At 38.9% G+C, this 24,201-nt stretch overlaps 1 protein-coding gene, 1 long non-coding RNA gene and 1 pseudogene across 2 annotated transcripts in view; all 3 read right to left on the bottom strand.

Moving 5' to 3' along the window:
* Window positions 1–24,201, bottom strand: part of ZNF567 (zinc finger protein 567) — a 67,156-nt gene that overhangs the window by 1,953 nt on the left and 41,002 nt on the right. The gene's annotated exons all lie outside the window — the stretch shown is intronic.
* On the bottom strand, window positions 1,055–18,272 carry LOC118022895. Its single transcript, XR_004682594.1, has 3 exons — window positions 18,071–18,272; window positions 1,908–1,977; window positions 1,055–1,135 (listed from the first exon to the last, which is right to left on the bottom strand). It is a non-coding gene; the product is annotated as an uncharacterized LOC118022895 (long non-coding RNA).
* Window positions 7,249–7,605, bottom strand: LOC118022881 (annotated as a pseudogene).

The following is a 24,201-nucleotide window of genomic DNA, read 5'->3' as shown; positions in this document are numbered from 1 at the left end:
TAAGAAAGTATGTTTCTGAACTTGAGGGTCTCAACTGATAAAATCAAGCATTTCATAACAATTATTTTGCAACCTTCTTTCTTGCTTTAAAAACATGTTAAATTAGCATTTTAATCCATACTAAACATGTCTGTTTTAACATAAAAACCCATTTTTATGTTGTCTATCATGTAATAGGTTACTTTTTCCTCCTGTCAACCTTCAAAGAAAACTGATGCTCCAGAAAGATGCCTCCTTACCATTTTACGGACGAGGCTTAGGGGTTAACTGGTGATAAACAGATACGATCCTGCTCTCCCAAATAGGTGACCCATATTCATATATACACAACACCCAGTCACACCCTGCGGTCGCAACACAGCATCTCCGGACTCACCTCTGCCCCGCCGCCTTCTTCACCTGAGGGCGTCCCTCGGGCGCGTCCCCACTTCCCCCTGCAAGACCGTGATTCTTTCCCGGTCGCCGCCTCCACTAGGTCCCGAAAGAGACGACTAGGTCCCACCTTCACTCACCCTCAGCGCTGAGCGACCGAGGCTTGCACTCACCGACGAAGATGAAATGTCATCCCTTTGCATGCAGAAGGCGAACTAGAACCTCCAGAAATCTCCCGGGCGCCGCCGGTCGGATTCCGGCGGCCAGGACCAGGTGTCCGCTCGCATTCTGGCCGGAGGGGCTGCTTTTCTGGCCTGGACTACATTTCCCACAGACGCTGCGGCTCGAGGCTGCGTCCGCCGAGAACGCGGCGTCTCGTCTAGTGCCTACGGCGACGGTCGAGCTGCCCGGGGTGAGGCGGCTGAAGGCCTGGCCGGTGCGTCCCGCCGACCCGCTCCGCCTACCAGCCGCTCGGCGTCGGGCCTCGCGGTTGTTTGGCGCCGAGAAGCTGTAGATGAGCACGAGCCCAGCTCGCGCGCTGAGAGGAATCTGGAGGCCTGCATTTTCCGGGGGACTCGCGGGCGGACGCTACATTCCTCAGGATTTCGGCCGCTTTGCGGGATGGCGGGACCGTTGGCTTCCCCGAGTTAGCCGCTGCGGGGCCTTTGGAGTCCGGTGCAACTTGGCCAGTTTGGGCCAGACCGGAACTAGGGAAGGACTAGGGTGAGGAGTTCAGGTAGGAGCATTTCGTGTCCGGAGCGGGCTGAAGAGAAGAGAGTGAGTGAGTGTGTGTGTGTGTGTGTGTGTGTGTGTGTGTGTGTGACAGAGACAGAGAGCTAGAATAAGAGAGAGAGAGGAGGGAGGGAGAGGGGATGGGAGGGGGAGAGAGACTAATTGTGATTGTTACCGCGTGTCGTCGTGGTGTGTGATTGTGACTGTATGTGGTGATGACTCTGGGTGATGGAGTAGGGTGCTTGGGACTGTGCGTGTTCCCAGAATGGGTATGTGATTGTGACTGCATGACTGCACCATCGTGCACAGGGATGTAGAGGGCCGGTGATTGTGCAGTTGGGGCTGTGTCCCGCGGTGAGGGAGTGTGTGTGATTTGGGGAACGTGTGCGGCATCGTGTGTGTGTGTGTGTGTGTGTGTGTGAGAGAGAGAGAGAGAGTCTGTGACTGTGCAGGTGTGACTAGTGTGACCCCCTTGGGGGATGTGTGTGTGTGTGTGTGTGTGTGATTGTGATTGGCTGTGGGGCAATGGGTATGTGGGTGTGGGGAGGCTGTGTGATTCTGACTTTGTGTGTCCCCAAGGTGTGGGATTATATGTAAGCGAGTGACTTGGTACAGCACCATGTTTGCACATGGGGTGGAGGGTGTTACTCACCACTCTATCCAGGAGACATCTGTGAGTTCATGACAGATTCTGGCCCTTTCCTGTAACTACATTAGGCTGGACTCTCTAGTCTTCCCTGACTTTCCTTTGTATGTGTGTGGGGACAGTGAGTGACTGGAGTCCCTAAAGTGTATGTTCCAACCTGGTCAACTGGAATTCCAAGAAAAGCCAGTGTCTCATCAATTTCTTTTCTCTTTCTGCAGTTTCTATTGCTAAGAGGAAGAGTAAAGAACGATTATTGAACATCTAGAGGCCAAGATCAAGGTGCTTTGGGGTTTTTTTCTTTCTTCCCTGAAATAGTTCTTGTTTCTCAGAGCATAATTTTTTCCCTCTCCTGACAGTTCCTGACTACCAAAAGCCCATTCAACAAACCTTGTCCATAGTACTTCCCATTTGGATTGAGTCCAAAGACTCAATTTTTTAATCTATCCCCTCCCTCTTAGTATTAATTGGGCAGTTTCTTCTGTGTGCCAGATCTCTGCTAAGATCTCTGCTGGTCTAGTGAGGCAAACACAAGAGCCTTTATCCTAACAGAATTGTTGGAAATGAGATTACCTTGTATGTAACGTCACACACCACAGTTCTGGTACCGAAAGCCATGCAATTTATGGGATGGTGTTGGTTAGTCTCAGTCCAAGTAAGTGATAAGATCTTTCACTTTGGCAGTATTTTTGAAGTATAAATGAGATTGGGGGCTTGATCAAAGAGTTCTATACCAATAAGACCAGGATTTACCCGGTAATCTGTGAGTAAACACTTGGACCAGTTTCCAGGTCTGTTTTGAATTAAGTGCTCAAATGGTCCTCATTGGGGTATTCAACCTGGAATCCACGTCCATCATTGACTTCTAAAGGGAAAGAGACTGTAATGATACTAAGGATTACAAAAAAGATGGATGGATTTAAAAACAACACTGTAGGACAATCTTTGAGATAATAATAGCCAAAATGAGTTTCATAAATAAGGAAATTTTAAGTAATTCCTGCTATACGGGCATTTTATGCAGTTAATTGAAACTGTTTGAGATAGAGCATATGCATTTTCAACATTGTGACTAACACCTATGCCCAGGTGAAAGGGCAGTTCAGATATTGGAAGCCTTTACATGTAAAAGTTCAGCTGATCCACATCTAGGCCACAGTCTTCTCTCATTTGATCTGTGCAGTAGCCTATTAACTGGTCTCTACTTCCTCCATTGCCTGCCTCAAATTATTTCTTAACACAATAGCCAGGGTGATTCTTCCAAAATGTGGGTCAGATTATGTCACTTCTTGACTTAAAGCTTTCTGTGGTTTCCCATCTCAGAATAAAAACCAAAGTCTCTACAGTTGTTTATATAGCCCTGTGTGATCTGGCTCTCTGTTAACCTGACTCTATCTTCTGTAAATTTTTTTGTAACTTAATTCTGACCCCTCTGCGTATGAGTTTGATGATTCCCCTGCCTGGAATTTTCTTACTCTTGATATTGGCATCACTTATTCCTTCACTTTTCTTCAAGACTTAACTCAGACATCACCAAATTGGAAAAGCCATCCTTGACCACCCTGTATAGAATAGCATCTCAACCAGTGTACTTCCTATCACCCTTGTCCTATTTAATTTTTCTCCATAGCTCTTATTATCATTTTTTCACTGAGACATAATTGACATATAACATTAGTTTCAGGTGTACAACATAATTCAATATATATATATTTTGTGAAATGATCTCATAAATTTAGTTAACATCCATCACCACACAGTTTTTTTTTTTTAAAGATTTTATTTATTTGCCAGAGAGAGAGCACAAGCAGGGAAGTAGCAGGCAGAGGGAGAAGCAGGCTCCCCACTGATCAGGGAGCCTGATGCAGGTCTCGATCCCAGGACCCTGGGATCATGACCTGCGCCAAAGGCAGACACTTAACTGACTAAGCCACCCAGGCGTCCCCATCACCACACATAGTTAATAATTTTTTTTTCTTGTGATGAGAACTTTTAAGATCTACTCTCTTAGCAACTTTCAAATAGTGTTTACAACAAAGTTATTAACTATAGTCAACATGCTATATATTACATCCCTAGGAGTTATTCATTTTATAACTGGAAGTTTATACCTTTTGACCACTGTCACCCATTTTGCCTTCCCAGCTTCCCACATCTGGAAACACCAATCTATTCTCTGTATCTCGAGTTCAGTTTTTTAATTTTTTGATTTTTTTAAGATTTCCACATACAAGTGAGATTATACAGTTTCTTTCTCTGACTTATTCCATTTAGCATAATGCCCTCAATGTCCATCTATGTTGTTGCAAATGGCAGGGTTTCCTGCATTTCTTTAAAAAAAATTAATTCTGGTATAATTAACATTCAGTGTTAATTAGTTTCAGGTGTACAATATAGTGATTCATCAATTCTCTACATTATTCAGTGCTCTCAAGATAAGTGTGCTCTTAATCCCTTTCAACTATTTCACCCAACCCTTTACCCACCTCCCCTCTGGTAACCATCTGTTTGTTCTCTGTAGTTAAGAAGCTGTTTTTTGGTTTGTCCCTTTTGTTCGTTTGTTTTGTTTCTTAAATTTCACATATGAGTGAAATCATATGGCATTTGTCTTTCTCTGACTGACTTATTTCACTTAGCTTTATACCCTCTAGATCTATCCATGTTGTTGCAAATGTCAAGATTTCATTCTTTTTTTTATGGCTGAGTAATATTCGATTGTGTGTGTGTGTGTGTGTGTGTATACACACACCACATCTTCCTTATCTATCATTGGACATTTCCAAATTTGGCTATTGTAAATAATGCTGCAGTAAACGTAGGGGTGCATATATCTTTTTAAATTAGTATTCTCTGGGTAAATACCCAGTAGTGGAATTACTGAGTCATATGATAATTCTATTTCTAATTTTTTTTTTTTAAAGATTTTATTTATTTATTCATGAGAGACAGAGACAGAGAGAGAGAGAAGCAGGCTCCCAAGGAGCAGGGAGCCCGATGCGGGACTCGATCCCAGGACCCCAGGATCATGGCCCGAGCCGAAGGCAGATGCCCAACCATCTGAGCCACCCAGGCACCCTATTTCTAATTTTTTAAAAAATACTTACTTATTGGGGCACCTGGGTGGCTCAGTCATTAAGCATCTGCCTTTGGCTCAGGTCATGATCCCAGGGTCCTGGGATTGAGCCCTGAGTTGGGCTCCCTGCTCCACGGGAGGCCTGCTTCTCCCTCTCCCACTCCCCCTGCTTGTGTTCCCTCTCATGCTGTGTCTCTCTGTCAAATAAATAAATAAAATCTTTAAAAAATATATTTATTTATTTATGAGAGAGAGAACACGAGTAGGGGGAGGAGCAGAGGGAGAGAATCTCCAGCAGCAGACTCCCTGCTGAGGGTGGAGCACCACACAGGGCTCAACCCCATGACCCTGAGATCATGACCAGAGCCAAAATCAAGAGTTGGATGTCCACCCGACTGAACGACCCAGGAGCCTATTTCTAATTTTTTGAGGAACCTTCATACTGTTTTCCACAGTGACTGCACCAGTGTGCATTCCAACCAACAGTGCATAAGAGTTCCTTTGTCTCCACATCCTTACCAACACTTGCTGTTCCTTGTGTTTTTCATTTTAGCCATTCTGACAGGTGTGAGGTGATATCTCATTGTGGTTTTGATTTGCATTTCTCTGATGACCAGTGATGTTGAGCATCTTCATGTGTCTGTTGGCCATCTGTTGGAGAAATATCTGTTCATGTCTTCTGCCCTTTTTAAAATTGGATTATTTGTTTTTTGGGTGTGAGTTGTATCAGTTCTTTATGTATTTTGAATACTAACCCTTTATCAGATATGTCATTTGCAAATATCTTCTCCCATTTGGTGGGTTGTCTTTTAGTTTCATTATTTCCTTTGCTGTGTAGAAGTTTTTACTTTGGCATAATAAATTATTATTTTTAAAGATTTTGTTTTTAAGCAATTTCCACACCCAGTGTGGAGCTCAAACTCACAACCCTGAGATCAAGAGCCACATGCTCCATCGACTGAGCCAGCCAGGTGCCCCAGTTACAATACATTATTTTTGCTTCTGTTTCCCTTGCCTTAGGAGGCCTATCTAGAAAAATGTTGCTATGGCCAATGTCAGAGAAATTACTACCTGTGTTCTCTTTTAGGATTTTTGTGGTTTCAGGTCTCATATTTAGGTCTTTAATCCATTTTGAATTTATTTTTGTGTGTGGTGTAAGAGAGTGGTCCAGTTTCATTCTGTTGCATGTAGCTATGCAGTTTTCCCAATACCATTTGTTGAAGGAACTGTCTTTTTCCCATTATATATTCTTGCCTCCTTTGTCAAAGATTAATTGACCATATAATCATGGGTTTATTTCTGGGCTCTCTATTCTGTTCTATTGATCTATGTATGTTTCTGTTTTTATGCCAGTACCATACTGTTTTGATTACTACAGCTTTGTAGGATATCTTGAAATCTGAGATTGTAATTCCTGCAGTTTTGTTCTTTTTCAAGATTGCTTTGGCTATTTTTTTTTTTTTTTTTTGTGGTTCCATACACATGGATTTTAGGATTATTTGTTCTAGTTCTATGAAGAATGCTCTTGGTATTTTGATGGCAATTGCATTAAATCTGTGGATTGCTTTGGGTAGTATAGACATTTTAACAGTACTTGTTCTTCCAGTCCATGAGCATGGAATATCTTCTCATTTCTTTGTGTCATCTTCAGTTTCTTTCATCAGTGTTTTATAGTTTTCGGAGTATAAATCTTTTAAACTCCTTGGTTAAGTTTATTCCTAAGTATTTTATTATTTTTGGTGCAATTATAAATGGGACCATTTTTTAAATTTCTCTCTGCTGCTTCATTATTAGTGTATGGAAATAAAATAGTATTTTGATTTTGTGTCCTGCCACTTTACTGAATTCATTTATCAGTTCAGGTAGTTTTTTGGTGGAGTCTTCCAGGTTTTCTATATATAGTATCACATCATTTTCAAATAGTGAAAGGTTTACTTCTTACCGATTTGGATGCCTTTTATTTCTTTTTTGTTGTCTGACTGCTGTGGCTAGGACTTCCAGTACTATGTTGAATAAAAATGTTGAGAGTGGACATCCTTGTCTTGTTCCTGATCTTAGGGGAAAAGCTTTCAGTTTTTCACTGTTGAGTATGATGTTAGTTGTGGGTTACTTGTATATGGCCCTTATTATGTTGAGGTATGTTCCCTCTATATCTACTTTGTTGAGGGTTTTTATCATGAATGGATGTTGTACTTTGTCAAATACTTTTTATCTGTTTTATCTGATCATAGGGTTTTTATCTTTTCTCTTGTTGATGGTGATTTATTATATTGATTGATTTACAAATATTGAACCACCCTTGCATCCCAGGATTAGATCCCACTTGATAGTGGTAAATGATTTTTAATGTATTGTTGGATTCAGTTTGCTAATATTTTTTTTTGTTTTATGATTATTTTATTTTTTTTTACAGAAGTTTATTCTTAAATGTACAACAGGATCTAAGACAACACTTCATTCCAGCTATAGGTAGCAACAGATGCTATGACAGGGAATCCAAATGTTTAAACAGGAATGGAATTAAGGATCATCATTGCCTCGGGCACAAGGAACAGCTTACTTTTTGCCAGATCTCTTAATTACACCTGTGGCCAGGGGGCCCTTCCCCCCGGTCTTCGCTTTTAGCTCCTCAAGTTTCTTCTGCTCCTCTTTCTGTTTCTGCTTGAATGCCTTATCTCGTCCATCTCCTTGGCCTGCTTCTTGGGCTGCTTCAGGGGCTTCCTGCCACCTTCGTGGCCAGACATGGCACCTGCCACCCCTCCCCCAGACCCTGTCCCTGGAAGTGGCCAGTATGCTAAAACTTTATTGAGGATTTTTGCATCTATGTTCATCAGAGATACTGGCCTATAGTTCTCTTTTTTTGTAGTGCCTTTATCTGGTTTTGGTATCAGGGTAATGCTGGCCTCATAGAATGAATTTGGAAGCTTTCCTTCCTGTTCTATTTTTTGGAATAGTTTGAGAAGAATAGGTATTAATTCTTCTTTAAATGTTTGATAGAATTTACCTGTGAAACTGTCTAGTCCTGGACTTTCCTTTGTTGGGAGTTTTTTGATTACCGAATCAATTTCATTGCTAGTAATTGGTCTGTTCAAATTTTCTATTCCTGATTCAATTTCGGGAGTTTATATATTTCTAGGAATTTATCCATTTTTTAGGTTTTCCAATTTGTTGGCATATAATTTTTCATAATAGTCTCTTATAATCTTTTATTTATTTATATTTATAATCTTTTATTATGTTATTTCTCCTCTTTCATTTCTAATTTTGTTTATTCGAATCCTCTCTCCTTTTTAAAAAATTCATGAATCTGGTTAAAGGTTTATCAATTTTGTTGATATTTTCAGTGAACGAGCTTCTGGTTTCAACGATCTATTCTATTGCTTTTTTAGTTTCTATTTTGTTTATTTCTGCTCTAATCTTTTTTTTTTTTTTTAAGATTTTATTTATTTATCTGACAGAGAGAGACACAGCAAGAGAGGGAACACAAGCAGGGGGAGTGGGAGAAGGAGAAGCAGCCTTCCAGCTGAGCAGGGAGCCCGACATGGGGCTCGATCCCAGGACCCTGAGATCGTGACCTGAGCTGATGGCAGACGCTCAACCGACTGAGCCACCCAGGCGCCCCTATTTCTGTTCTAATCTTTATTACATTTCCTTCCTTCTACTTGTTTTGGGTTTTGTTTATTCTTTTTTCTAGCTCCTAAAGGTCTATTGCGCAATTGTTTATTTGAGATTTTTCTTGTTTCTTGAGAGAGGCTTCTATTGCTATAAACTTCCCTATTTATTTATTTATATTATATTTATTTATTTTTAAAAGATTTTATTTATTTATTTGTCAGAGAGAGAGAGAGCTCAAGCAGGGGAAGAGGCAGAGGGAGAGGGAGAAATAGGTTCCCTGCCGAGCAAGGAGCCCGATGTGGGACTCAGTCCCAGGACCCTGGGATCATGACTTGAGCCGAAGGCAGTCGCTTAACCAACTGAGCCACCCAGGCGCCCTTTAAAAAAGATTTTATTTATTTGACACAGGAAGAGCGCACAAGCAGGGGGAGAGGGAGAAGGAGAAGCAGACTCCCCACTGAGCAGGGAGCCCGACCTGGGGCTCGATCGCAGGACCCTGAGATCATGACCTGAGCCGAAGGCAAACGCTTAACTGACTGAGCCACCCAGGCACCCCATATCTGCTTTTTTAAACTAGTTTTGATGTCCACATTTTAATTTCTGATACTGGTAATTTTGTGTTCTCTTTTCTCTTGACCAGTCTAGTAGAGGTTTATCAATTTTATTAATCTTTCCAAAGAATTTTTTTAGAACCAAATTTTTTTCATTTAAATTTTAGTTAACATACAGTGCAATATTGGTTTCTGGAGTAGAATTCAGAGATTCATCACTTACATACAACATCCAGTGCTCATCCCAACAAATGCCCTCTTTAATACCCAATATCCATCTAGCCCATCCCTTCCTCCATCAACCCTCAGTTTGTTCTCTATTGTTAAGGGTCTCTTATGGTTTGTTTCCCTCTCTCCTTTTTTTTTTTCTTTCCCACCTTCCTATATGTTCACCTGTTTTCTTTCTTAAATTCCACATATGAGTGAGATCATATGGTATTTGTCTTTCTCTGACTGACTTATTTCACTTAGCATAATACATTCTAGCTCTATCCATGTCATTGCAAATGGCAAGATTTCATTCTTTTTAACAGCTGAGTAATATTCCATTGTATATACACTACATCTACATCTTCCTTTTTTTTTTTTTTTAAGATTTTATTTATTTAGGGCGCCTGGGTGGCTCAGTTGGTTGGGCGACTGCCTTCGGCTCAGGTCATGATCCTGGAGTCCCGGGATCGAGTCCCACATCGGGCTCCCTGCTCAGCGGGGAGTCTGCTTCTCCCTCTGACCCTCCTCCCTCTCGTGCTCTCTCTCATTCTCTCTCTCGCAAATAAAAAAAAAAAAAAGATTTTATTTATTTATTTGTCAGAGAGAGCACAAGTAGGGGGAGCAGCAGGCAGAGGGAGAAGCAGGCTCCTTGCTGAGCCTGATGTGGGACTCAGTCCCAGGACCCTGGGATCATGACCTGAGCTGAAGGCAGATGCTTAACCGACTGAGCCACCTAGGCATCCCACACTACATCTTCTTTATCCATTCATCAGTCAATGGACATTTGAGCTGTCTCCATAGTTTGGCTGTTGTTGATAATGCTGCTATGAACATCAGGTGCATGTACTGCTTTGAATCTGTATTTTTGTATCCTTTGGGTCAATACTTAGTAGTGTAATTGCTGGTAGTTCTATTTTTAGTTTTTTGAGGAACCTCCATACTGTTCTCCAGAGTGGCTGCACCAGTTTGCATTCCCACCAATAGTGCAAGAGGGCTCCCCTTTCTCTGCATCCTCACCAACACCTTGTTTCTTGTGTTGTTATCTTTAGCCATTCTGACAGGCATGAGGTGGTAACTCATTGTGGTTTTGATTTGTCTTTCTCTGATGATGAGTGATGTTGAGCATCTTTTACATGTGTCTATGAGCCATCTGGATGTCTTCTTTGGAAAAATGTCTCTTCGTGTCTTCTGTCCATTGTTTAACTGGATTATTTGTTTTTGGGGGGTTGAGTTTGATAAGTTCTTCATAGATTTTTTGATACTAACCCTTTATCAGATGTGTCATTTGCAAATATCTTCTCCCATTCTGTAGGCTGCCTTTTAGTTTTGATGATTGTTTCCCTCACTGTGCAGAAGCATTTTAACTTGATGGAGTCCCAGTAGTTCATTTTTGCTTTTGTCTCCTTGCGTCCAGTGACATATCTAGTAAGAAGTTGCTGTGGCTGAAGTAAAGAGGTTTCTGCCTGTGTTCTCCTCTAGGATTTTGATAGTTTCCTGTCTCACATTTAGGTCTTTAATCCATTTTGAATTTATTTTTGTGTATGGTGTAAGAAGGTGGTACAGTTTCATTCTTCTGCATGTTGCTCCCAACACCATTTGTTGCATATATTCATTCCTGCTCTGTCAAAGATTAGTTGACCATAGCGTTGTGGGTTCACTTCTGGGATCTGTACTCTGTTCCATTGATCTACGTGTCTGTTTTTGTGTCAGTACCATACTGTCTTGATGACTACAACTTTGTAATACAGCTTGAAATCTGGAATCGTGATGCCTCCAGTTTTGTTTTTCTCTTTCAGGATTGCTTGTACTAGTCGGGGTCTTTTGTGGTTCCATACAAATTTTAGGATTGTTCTAGCTCTGTGAAAAATGCTCGTGGCATTTTGATAGGGATTTCATTAAATGTGTAGATTGCTTTGGGTAGCATAGACATTTTGACAATATTTGTTCTTCCAATCCATGAGCATGGAATATTTTTCCATTTCTTTGTTACCTCTCCAATTTCTTTCATTAAGTGTTGTATAGTTTTCAGAGTAAAGATCTTTTAGTTAGGTTTATTCCTAGGTATCTTATTGTTTTTGGTGTGGTTGCAAATGGGATCGATTCCTTGATTTCTTTTTCTGCTGCTCTGTAATGGTGCAACTGATTTCTGTACATTGTTTTTATATCCTGAAACTTTGCTGAATTCATGTATAAGTTCTAGCAATTTTTTGGTGGAGTCTTTCAGGTTTTCTACATAGAGTATCATGTCATCCGCAAGTAGTGAAAGTGTGACTTCTTCCTTGCTAATTTGGATTCCTTTTATTTCTTTTTGTTGTCTGATTGCTGAGGCTAAGACTTCCAGTACTGTGTTAAATAACAATGGTGAGAGTGGACATCCTTGTCTTGTTCCTGATCATAGGGGAAAGGCTTTCATTTTTTTCCCCACTGAGGATGATATTAACTGTGGGTCTTTCGTATATGGCCTTTATGATGTTGAGGTATGTTCCATCTATCCCTACTTTGTTGAGAGTTTTTATCAAGAATTGATACTATATTTTGTCAAATGCCTTTTTTGCATCTCTTGACAGGATTGTATGGTTCTTATCCTTTTATTAATGTGGTATGTCACGTTGATTGATTTGCAAATATTGAACCACCCTTGTAGCCCCGAATAAATCCCACTTGATCGTGGTGAATAATTGTTTTAATGTACTGTTGGATTCGGTTTGCTAGTATCTTATTGAAAATTTTTGCATTCATGTTCATCAGGGATATTGGCCTTTAATTATCCTTTTTAGTGTGGTCTTTGGTTTGGAATCAAGGTAATGCTGACCTTGTAGAATGTGTTTGGGAGTTTTCCTTCCATTTCTATTTTTGGAACAGTTTGAGAAGAATAGGTATTAACTCTTCTTTAAATGTTTGGTAAAATTCTCCTGGGAAGCCATCAGTCCCTGGACTTTTGTTTGTTGGGAGATTTTTGATTACTGATTCAATTTCTTTGCTGGTTATGGATCTGTTCAAATTTTCTATTTCTTCCTGTAGAACGAATTAATTTTTAATTGATTTTTCTCTATATCTCTACTGTTCTCTTTCACTGATTTCCGTGCTGTTATTTTTCTCTGCGTTGGGTTTAATATGCACTTTTTAAATAGTTTCTTCCTTAGATCATTTATTTTGATAACTTTTTAAATTTTGTAATACAGGAATTTGAAGCTAGAAATCTCCCTCCCTTCTATGTAGTTTTATTCAGCTGCCTCCTACATTTTAGTATGCCCTATTTTCTTTATTGGGTCAAAAGTTTAATTTTTCCTCATGATTTCTTTTTTTTTTTTTTAAATATTTTATTTATTTATTTGACAGAGAGAGACGCAGCTAGAGAGGGAACATAAGCGAGGGGAGTGGGAGGGGGAAAAGCAGGCTTCCTGCAGAGCAGGGAGCCTGATGCGGGGCTCGATCCCAGGACCCTGGGATCATGACCTGAGCCGAAGGCAGACGCTTAATGACTGAGCCACCCAGGCGACCCCCTCATGATTTCTTCTTTAACCTATGGATTCTTCAGAAATATGATGTTTGAATATCAATCATTTTGTAGATTTTTCAAATATTTTTATTACTGATTTCAGGCTTAATTCTTTTGTGCTCAGAGAATATATTCCAAGCCTTTAAATTTATAAGGACTTGTTTTATGGCCCCAAATATGGTGTTTTGTGATGAATGTTTTACATGCTGCTGAAAAGAATATGTATTCTGCTGTTGTTGAAAACAGTATTCTATAAATGTCAAGGTGATTGACAGAGTTGGTCAGCTCTTCTTTATTTTTATTGATTTTATGTCTGCTTGTCCTATCAGTAAGAGAAGTATGTTGAAATCTCCAGCTGTGATGATAGATTTCTCTATTTTTTTTTCCAGTTCTGTTTTTGCTTTACATATTTTGGAACTCTGTTATTAGGTACATATATATTAGGATTTTTTGTCCCCTTTTACATTATAAAATTTTTTGTTCCTGGTAATATTCCTTGTTCTGAAGTCTACTTTGTCTCATATTAATATAGCCACTCCTGCCTTTTTATGATTAGTTTGCATGTTATATATTTTTCTACATTTTATATATTATTTTTTAAAGATTTTATTTATTTGGCAGAGAGAGGGAGAGAGAGAGAGCACAAGCAGGCAGAGCAGCAGGCAGAGGGAGAGGGAGAGGCAGGCTCTCCACTGAGCAGAGAGCCAAATGCAGGACCCAGGGATCCTGGGATCATGACGTGAGCCGAAGGCAGATGCTTAACCAACTGAGCCACCCAGGAGCCCTTCTTGTCCTATATTTCAAACTGTCTATATGTTTATATTTAAAGTGGCTATCTTTTAGACCGTTTATAGTTTGGTCTTATGCTTTTATCCAGTCTGACAATCTCTGCCTTTTAATTGGAGTGTTAAGACCAGGAATTGGCAAACTAGTTCCTGGACTAAATCGGCCTGCCACCTGTTTTTATAAAGTTTTGTTGGAATACAGTCATCAGATTTGTTTACATGTTTGTAGTGCTTTCATGCTGCAACTGAATAGTTGAATAATTATGGCAGAGCCCATATGGCCCCCAAAACCTAAAACAGTTAGTACCTGGCCCTTTACACGTAAAAGTTGACGACCCCTGGTTTAAATCATTATGTTTTAAAGTAATTACCACTGTGGTTGGACTTAATTCTACTATCTTGCCATTGGTTATGTTTGTTCCATCTGTTTTGTTTGTTTGGTGATTCCATTTTATTCCACCATGGCTTATTAGTTATACCTCTTTGTTTTTGTCTTTTCTTTAGGGCTTGCTATAATGGCCATAGTACCATCTTTAACATACCACAGTTTTAATTCAAATAATATTATACTATTCCACATACAGTTTAAGAACCTAACAGCAGTACATTTCCATTTCCCCTCTCCCATTCTGTATGCTATTTTTGTCATATATTTTACATGTATATGTGTTTCCTTTAAGCAGTGAAATTTTACCCTCATGTTTATCATTTCCCATGTTTTCCACATCATGGTGTAGATCCAAATATCTACCTGTTAGTATTTTCTTTCTGCTCAGTAAATTTCCTTTAATATTTTTTGAAGTGCAGGTATGCCAACAGTGAATTCTCAGCTTTTGTTTGTCTAAAAAAGTCTTTATTTCATCTACACTTTTGAAGGATATTTTTTACTGTGTATAATGTTCTAGTTCACAATTTTGTCTTCTAACTTGTGTAGTTTCTAATGAAAAGTGAACTATAGTTCTTTGCTCCTTTGTATGCAAAATATCTAGATATCTTTTTTCCTCTGGCTCCTTTAAAAATTTTTTTCTTTATCACTGTGTTTCAGCAACATATTATGATGTGCCTCTGTGTGTGTGTGTCTATTTATGTTTCTTCTGTTTGGGGTTTGTTCAGATTCTGGTATCTATGGGGTTTTTATATTTTTTAATCAAAATATCTTAAAGCTGGACATTATTTATTGAAAGGTTGTTTCTGTTCACCTTCTTTTTGCTCCTTCTTAGACTCCAGTTACACATATGCTGGACTTCTTGGTATCATCCCAAAGGTAATTATTGCTGTTTTTGTTTTGTTTTGTCAGGTTTTTTTTTTTTTTTTTCCCTCTGAGCTTTGTTCTAGATAGTTTCTGTTGCTATGTTGTTCAAGTTCACTGGACTTTTTCTGCTACAATGTCTAATCGGCTGTTAGTTCCATACAGAATGTATGGAAATACTGAGATATTCTGTTTTCATCTGTTCTGTCCATTTTGGTTAAAAAAAATATCAAGTTCATGTTTTCCTGTACATTGGATCTTATTTATAGTAACTGTTTTTGACATTTTTGTGTGATGTTTCTATTATCTCTGCTCTTGCATCTATTTCTATGAATGGATATTTTTCTGGTTTATGGCTCATGTTTATCTGCTTCTTCAGATGTCTCATTCTTTTTTTTTTTTTTTAAGATTTTATTTATTTATTTGACAGAGAGAGACACAGCAAGAGAGGGAACAAAAGCAACGGGGAGTGGGAGAGGGAGAAGCAGGCCTCCCAAGGAGCAGGGAGCCCAATGTGGAGCTTGATCCCAGGACCCTGGGATCATGACCTGAGCTGAAGGCAGACATTTAATGACTGAGCCAGCCACGCGTCCGGCAGATGTCTAATTCTTTTTTTTTTTTTTTATGTTATGTTAATCACCATACATTACATCATTAGTTTTTGATGTAGTGTTCCATGATTCATTTTTGCATATAACACCCAGTGCTCCATGCAGAACGTGCCCTCTTTAATACCCATCACCAGGCTAACCCATCCCTCCACCCCCCTCCCCTCTAGAACCCTCAGTTTGTTTCTCAGAGTCCATAGTCTCTCATGGTTCGTCTCCCCCTCTGATTTCAGATGTCTAATTCCTGATTAAAAGTTGGATATTCATTTTCTGTCAGCACTCAGATTTCTTTATTCTGCTTAGATTCCCCTTCTGTTTTGCAAAGTATGGGGTTCTAAATGCAAAATTATTTTCCTTCCTGGGATGGAGCCCCACATCGGGCTCCCTGCTCGGTGGGGAGCCTGCTTCTCCCTCTCCCACTCCCCCTGCTTGTGTTCCCTCTCTTGCTGTGTCTCTCTCTGTCAAATAAATAAATAAAATCTTAAAAAATATATATATACCAGCATACTCATTTTGGTGAGAAACGCTGTAAATGTCAGGACTGTGAGAAGACCTTCAGCTCTTTGAGATACTTTAGAGTACACCAGAAAATTCATATTGATGAAAAACTCTACGAATATAAGGAATGTGAAAAACCATTTATATTGCATGAACAACTCAATTGACATCTAAAATTCATAAAGGTGAGAAATCTTATGAATGTAAGGAATGTAGGAAAGCCTTTAGACTGCATTCACACCTTAAAGGTCATCACAGTATACATACTAGTGAGAAGCCCTGTGAATATAAGAAATGTGGCAAGGTCTTTAGACAGAATTCAACTTACCCAACATCACTATGTACACTAAAGAGAATGTATACTAAAGAGAAACCCTACAAATATAAGGAATGTGAGAATGCCTATAGATGGAATTCAACATTTAATCAACATCAAAAAATGCATACTAACAAGAAATTCGGTTGAAGGTATATGGAAAAGCCTTTCAACTTCATTAAATCCTTACAGATCATCAGATATTTCACAATGCTGAGAAACCAATTCTATAAGTGAGGAGTGATGTGGGAAGGCCTTTAGATAAAATGTACATCAGTGAATGTACACTAAGGAGAAACCCTGTGAATATAAAGAATGTGGGAATGCCTTTAGATTTTGTTTATACCTTATTGAGCATCAGAGAATTTATAATGATGAAAAACTCTAAAAAGGTGAGAAATGTATGAAGGCCCAATATTCATGCCACTATCAAATCTGAGAATTCATAACCTTATTGAGTACATATGAAAGTACTTTTATTCCATTATTCATAGAATATTATTCATACTAGGGGAAAATGTTTAGGAAACCCTTTTCTGGGGGCGGGGGGGGTCAATCTTACAACTTAATTTGGCATAAAAAATTTCATACCAGGTGTCTTAAATCTATTGAATATACAAGATTTCTAAAATCACTCAGTTCCTGTTGGATGTTAGCAGATTCACACTAGAGAAGAATTTCTTACTCTATCAGTTGTGGAACTGAAGGAAAGCCTTAAGTCACAGCACATACTTAGCCTATCATCATCTTCAAGATATTCAACAATATACTTACTAGCTCTGTGCCTCAGTTGTAAAAGGGTGAAGTTAATACCTATCTGATAGTGTTTTTGTGAGGATTAACTCCTGTAAACCCTTGTAAGATTATTTGGCAACTAAAGATTAGCTACTGTTCTTCTGGTAATAATAGCATAACTGTTAGCGAATTCTTATGAAAGAATCTATATTGGTAATGAACTTAGAAAGCCTCCAATCACTACCCACCTCCTACTGAACTTCAAATAATTGATTCTGAATAAAGTATAGTAGAATATAAAGAACATGGGGGCACATGACTGGCTTAGTCAGAAGAGCACACAACTCTTGATCTTGGGGTTGTGAGTTCGAGCCCCACACTGGGTGTAGAGATTACTAAATAAATAAATAAACTTAAAAAAAATAAAGAACATGTGAGACAACTTCATTCTTAAGTTGCAACAGGAAATTAATCCTGGAATACTCTGGAATTAATGGCTGTAAATATATATTGAGAATATAGCTCATTGCTGAAGAAGTAGAAAAGGTATTATGCAGTTTGCAGTCAAGTCCAAATAACACGTATTCTATAATCTACACTATCTTCTTAGAATTCAAAATTTATTAGAAATTATCAAACGGATAACGGAGAAAACTGCCCATTAAACTTCCCCATCTTGTCATTATGAAAACTTCCAAACACAGAAAAGTTGAAAAGGATAATGAACAGGCATTTACCATCCAACCCCCACCCAGTTTAAAAGCTAACAGTTTAGGGGTGCCTGGGTGGCTCAGTCATTAAGCATCTGAGCCTTCGGCTCAGGTCATGGTCCCAGGGTCCTGGGATCAAGCCCCACGTCGGGCTCCCTGCTTGGCGGGACGCCTGCTTCTCCCTCTCCCACTCCCCCTGCTTGTGTTCCCACTCTCACTATCTCTCTGTCAAATTAAAAAAAAAAAAAAAAGCTAACAGTTTGTCATATTTGCTTTATCTTCCTATAATTTTCTACATAACCATAATATAATCACACCTTCTAAAATATGTCAAGTGATGCATGTTCAAATTTTCCCAGTTGTCCCAAGATTGACTTTAATAGCTATTTATTTTTCTTTTTATCTAGAATCAACTCTAGGTTCATAAATTACATTTAGTTGATATGTCTCTTTTAGTCTAGTTTTGTTCTTTACCTTTATTCCTTTTTTCCATGACACTGGCTTTTTCTTCTTAGAGGCCATGCAGTTGTCTTGTAGGGTGTTCCATATTTTGGATTGTTGTGTTTGTTTCCTAATGTTCTCATTTAACTTACTCTTCCATCGACATCGGAAATTAAGTGTAGAGAAAAGATTGAGTTTGGGTTAAACAATTTTGCAAGAATATTTTATCATAAATGATGTTAAATATTTTGTATTGTCATATATTGAGGCACATATTGATACCATGAAACTAAATTTGATCATATGGTTAAGGTGATGACTGTTAAATTTCTCATTTTAAAGGTCCTTTTTAATCCTTACAATTAGAAAGTAATCTGTGAAGTGATTCTAACACCCTCTTGGAAATTTATATTTTGTTTGATTCAAAGGCAAGACCAGAGTTGAAATAGGATACCATTCAGATATGAGTGATAATGAGTTGCTATATATCAAAACCTGTAGGAGGTGATCAAAGTCATTTTTGGAAAGTAATCTTGTGGGAAATTAGTACTCTTTAATAAATGCAGGAAATGAAAATTTAGGGCCAGAATTTTGATTTGCTTAACAGTCACCATCTAACAAATGATATTGCCCCACATGATTACACTTATAATCCTAGTTCTAATACAGTATCTGTCACATAGTGGAGAGTTGATAAGCTGTCAAAGCAATCCAAACCTAAGAAACTAGGAAAAGGTGGCACCTGGGTGGCTCAGTCGGTTAAGTGTCTGCCTTTGGCTCAGGTCATGATCCCGGGGTCCTGGGATGGAGCCCCGTGTTGGGCTCCCTGCTCAACAGGAAGCCTGCTTCTCCCTCTCCTCCCCACTCATGTTCTCTCTCACTATCTCTCTCTCTCTCAAATAAATAAATAAAATCTTAAAAAAAAAAAACTAGGAAAAGAACAGATTAACCTAAATCCAGCAGAAGGAAACCATTCATACAGTTAGAAGTTAATGGAGGAAGAGTAAAACATCTGTTTTCTGTGGAAAAAACACCGATCTAAACTAGACTTATAAATTTGATCAATGTAAAGATGGGAAATACAATGGCTTTAATAAGGTGGCATACATATATTTATGGAGAGTTTTAAAATAGCATGGTAATACTATGTATATAAAATATTTTTTTTTCAAATTGACTCAAAGTAGAAATTGGCCTCATCTAATAAATGTAGTGGGAAAATGAAAATTTGGTTCAAAATCTCTCTTTTAAAAAAATACGTAAATAAGTCACCAGGTAAAAACTGCAGAGATAATCTGTAAAAGAATTTTACAAGCTAATTCTATAAGGCTAACAGTCTGAAACAATATTGGATGAGGATTATTTCTAAAAAAAAAAAAAAAAAAACAGATTTATGAATATGAATACAAATACCCTAAGGAAAACATTAGCAATGAAACCAAGAATTGAGGAAATCATGATTTGAGAGCTAGAACTTTGCTTATCAGTCACCATTTTAAAATTTATATAATTTATATGATTGCACTCTATTTACAGCTTCTTAAGCAAGATGTATCCAAACTCAAGAAGTTAAAAAAACAAACAGAAGGGGCACCTAGGTGGCTCGGTTGGTTGAGTGTCTGACTCTTGGTTTTTGGCTCGGGTCATGATCTTGGGGTTGTGGGATTGAGCCCCAGGAAGGGTTCCGCGCTTGATGGGGAGTCTGCTTGGGACTCTCTCCCACTTCTCCCTCTGTCACCCCCCATCCCCCACTCACACGTGCACTTTCTCTCTAAAATAAATAAATCTTAAAAAAGAAAGAGCCAATACCAGTTAAGATAGAATTAGTATATTCTTCCCTGTGTCTCCCACTGAATGCAGTTAAAATCCTAGAGAGAATGGATGGGCAGCTATTAGAGAAACCTGAAAGTAAATTTTAGTAGACTGGAGAAGGAAACCAGAATTTGGAAGTTTGACTAATTTGGTGGTTAAGTGTTCTTGCCTGGACTAAAACACAACCTGAATCCCAGAACTGTGCACCAAGCTCAAATAGAAAGAACTCCGAGAGAGGCTCTTTCTGGTCAAATGAGTGGGAGAAGAGGATTTTGTGGGGTAATGTCTAAGAAATTTATGTTGTTTTTGTTTTCTTTCTGGTCTCACCCCAGGCAAACAGTAGTCTGAAAGCTGCAATCCTGTAGTGGGCAGGTGGTAGTTGCAGCAGCTGCCAGCAAGTACTTAAACCCTGAGGAAGGAGAAGCCTACCTTATTAGTGAAAGTCTGTTTTGAATAGAATAGAGGAAATCCCATTACTTTTTCCCTCTTTATTCTCTTACTGCTTGGCACTGAAGGAAGACCTAGCTGTGGGAAAGGCACAGCAGAATAGGAAAACTAAAGGGGTGCCTGGCTGGCTCAGTTGGTAGAGCATGTGACTCTTGATCTCTGGGTCATGAGTTGAAGTCCCAGGTGGGCTGTGGAGCCTAGTGTAAAAAAAAAAGAATAGGAAAACTAAAGCTCTTTAGATCTAACTAGATCAGGAAGGGGATCTCTGGGAACTAAAGAGTTCTGGGGAGACAGAGGCGAGGAGGCAACTCAAGTCAGGGGTCCCATAAGGTGTATGGACTTGAGGCAGCACTCTCAAGCTGTACATGTGTAGATCTGACACTAGGCAGCATACGAAAGGCCTTGAGAACTGAATCAGAAGTTAGATTATCATCTGGGTCCCAAAATGGATAGTGGGTGAAGCACACATAAAGCATAACAACACTGCAAATGCTTTGAAAACTGAACTGACATTGGAGCCTCAAGGCACAGAAAGTGGTTTGGAACTTGCATGCTGAATGGAAATAAATTGCCTGCTAAAACCAACCAAAATTATCAACTTCCATAGGATTTAATCTAGGCCAAGAGAATAAAATTATTCAAAATGTCCAAGAAACAAAAATGTATTCTACATATAAAGAATGAAGAAAATTTCAACTCACAGTGGGGAAAAAAAAATAAAAGACCCAACACTGAGGTCACACATGTTCGAATTACCAAAGACTTTCAAATGCTATGAGAACCATGTTTCAAGAAGTAAAGGTGAACACTCCTCAGAGAATGACTAAGCAGAGAAATAGAAGCTATAAAAAAAAGGTTCAAAAGTAAATTTTAGAACTGGAAAATAATAACAAAAATTAAAACCTACTTGATGGGCTCAATAACAAAATGGAGAAAACAAAGGAAAGATTGAAGTGAATTTGAACATATATCAATAAAAATTATCCAACATAAAATATACATATTTTAAAGATTTTATTTATTTCACAGAGAGAGACAGTGAGAGCAGGAACACAAGCAGGGGGAGTGGGAGAGGGAGAAGCAGGCTTCCCGCCGAGCAGGGAGCATGACGTGGGGCTTGATCCTAGGACCCTGGGATCATGACCTGAGCTGAAGGCAGATGCTTAATGACTGAGCCACCCAGGCGCCCCCCAACATAAAAGACTTTTAAAGAAGATTTTATATATTTTTTTGAGAGAGAGAGAGGGAGAAAGAGAGGAGCACTGAGCAGTGAGCCCAACATGGGGCTCCATCCTAGGACTCCAGGATCATGACCTGAGCCGAAGGAAGATGCTTAACTGACTGAGCCGCCGCAGGAAGATGCTTAACTGACTGAGCCACCCAGGCACCCCTCCAATAGAAAAGATTAAAACAATTTAACAGAAACTTTAGGACCTAAGGGACAATACCAAAAAGTTTAACACTTGTGTCATTTGAATTGTAGAAGGAGAGAAGAAAGTGCAATGAAGAGAAAATATTTAAAGAAATAATGGCCAAAAACCTACCAAATTTGGCAAAAGATACAAACTTACAGATTCAAGAAAGATACTGGCATGCCTTGGATATTTTGGGTTTGGTTCCAGACTGCCACAATAAAGTATGTCACAATAAAGAGAGTCAAATGAATTTTTTGGTTTCCTGGTGCATATAAAAGTCATGTTTACACTACACTATAGTATGTTAAATGTGCGATAGCATTGTGTAAACAAATATACATACCTTAATGAACACCTTATCACTAAAAAATGCTAATCATCATCTGAGCAGTGAGTCATAATCACTGATGACAGATCACTACAAAAAATACAATAATAATGAACATTTTGATGTAAGACTTAACCAAAATATAACACAAAGACACAAAGTGAGCAAATATTGTTCGAAAATTTTTTTGGCACCAATAGATTTGTTCAAGACTGACTTGTCACAAACTTTCAATTTTTAAAGAATACCTGATCTGCAGGGGCGCCTGGTGGCTCAGTCGTTAAGTGTCTGCCTTCGGCTCAGGTCATGATCCCAGGGTCCTGGGATCGAGCCCTGCAGCGGGCTCCCTGCTCGGAGGGAAGCCTGCTTCTCCCTCTCCCACTCCCCCTGCTTGTGTTCCCTCTCTCACTGTGTCTCTCTCTGTCAAATGGACAAATAAAATCTTAAAAAAAAAAAAAAATAAATACCTGATCTGCAAAGCTCAATAAAATGAGGTATGCCTGTAATCCCACAAAAAGGATAAACTAAAAAGAAACCTTTGCTGAGACAGACCATAATAAAACTGCTGAGAATCAAAGGAAAAAAACCTTGAAAGCTTCTTATGGAATACTGATGTATTACATATAGGAAAACAATACCTTTAATAACAAAATTTCTCATCAGAAAGTATGAATGCCATGGGTAGGTGGAACATTTTTAAAATACTTCAAGGAAACCACTATCAGTCTCATTCTGTTCAGTGAAAATATTCAGGGTCATGAGATCGAACCTTGTGCCCTTGGCTCCACCCTGGCTGTGGAGCCTGTTTAAAATTCTCTCTCTCCCTCTCCCTCTGCCCCTCCCGTGCCCACCCCTCCGCCTCCTCACTCCCCATTTGTGCTTTCTCTCAAATAAAATCTTTAAAAAAATAAATAAAAGTTTCCACACAGAAAAATAAATAAAATGAAAAGTTGACCTATAGATTTGAGAAAATATTTGTAAACCATCTACCTGGATAAGGGATTAATATCTAAAATATAAGGAACTCCTACAACTCAATAGCAAAAAACCTCAAACAGCAAAAATCTCAATAGTAAAAAATAGGCAAAGAAGACATACAATACCTTTGAATAAATACCTTTCCAAAGAAGACATACAAATAGCCAACATGTACATGAAAAGGTACTCAACATCACTAATTATCAGGAAAATGCAAATTAAAATCAGTATTAGATATCACCACATACCTGTTAGAATAGTATTATTAAAAAGGCAAGACCTAACAAGTGTTGGTGATGATATGGAGAAAAGGGGTCCCTTGTACATCATTGGTGAGAATGTAAATTGGTACAGCCACTATGGAAAACAGTATGGAAATTCATCAAAAAGTAAAAATAGTATTATATGATCCAGCAATTCCATTTCTGGGTATATATCCAAAGGAAATAGAATCAGGATCTCAAAGACACATCTGCACTGCCATGTTCATTGCAGCACTAGTCACAATAGCCAAGATATGGAAACAATCTAAGTATCCATCTATAGAAGAATGGATTAAGAAGATGTGGTGTGTGTGTGTGTACACTCATAAATACAATGGAATAGTTTTCAGCCATGAGAAAGGAATTCTTTTTTTTTTTTTTAAGATTTTATTTATTTATTTGAGACAAAATGAGAGAGGAAGAGAGCACATGAGAGGGGGGAGGGTCAGAGGGAGGAGCAGACTCCCTGCCGAGCAGGGGGCCCAATGCAGGACTCGATCCAGGGACTCCAGGATCATGACCTGAGCCGAAGGCAGCCGCCTAACCAACTGAGCCACCCAGGCGCCCCGAGAAAGGAATTCTTGCCATTTGTGACAACATGGATGGACCCTGAGTGCATTGTGCAAGTGAAATAAGCCAGAGAAAGACAAATACTGTACAATCTCACTTATATGTGGAATCTAAAAAAGGCAAACTCAGAAACAGAGTGAGAATGGTGGTTGCCAGAGGTTTGGGGATGGGAAAAGTGGGGAGATATTGGTCAAAGGGTACAAACTTCTAGATATAAGATGAATAAGTTCTGGGAATCTAATGTACAACGTGGTGACTCTAGTTAATACTGAATTATGTAACTGATAGTTGGTAAGGAAGTAGATTAACTGTTTTCACCATACCCATAAAAAGGTAATTATATGGAATGAT

Source organism: Mirounga leonina, unplaced genomic scaffold (genome assembly GCF_011800145.1).
Source record: "Mirounga leonina isolate KUSES-001 unplaced genomic scaffold, KU_Mleo_1.0 Mir_177, whole genome shotgun sequence".
Lineage (NCBI taxonomy): Eukaryota > Metazoa > Chordata > Mammalia > Carnivora > Phocidae > Mirounga > Mirounga leonina.
The sequence above is the reverse complement of the archived record's forward strand: the minus strand, read 5'-3'. Positions and strand labels throughout refer to the sequence as shown.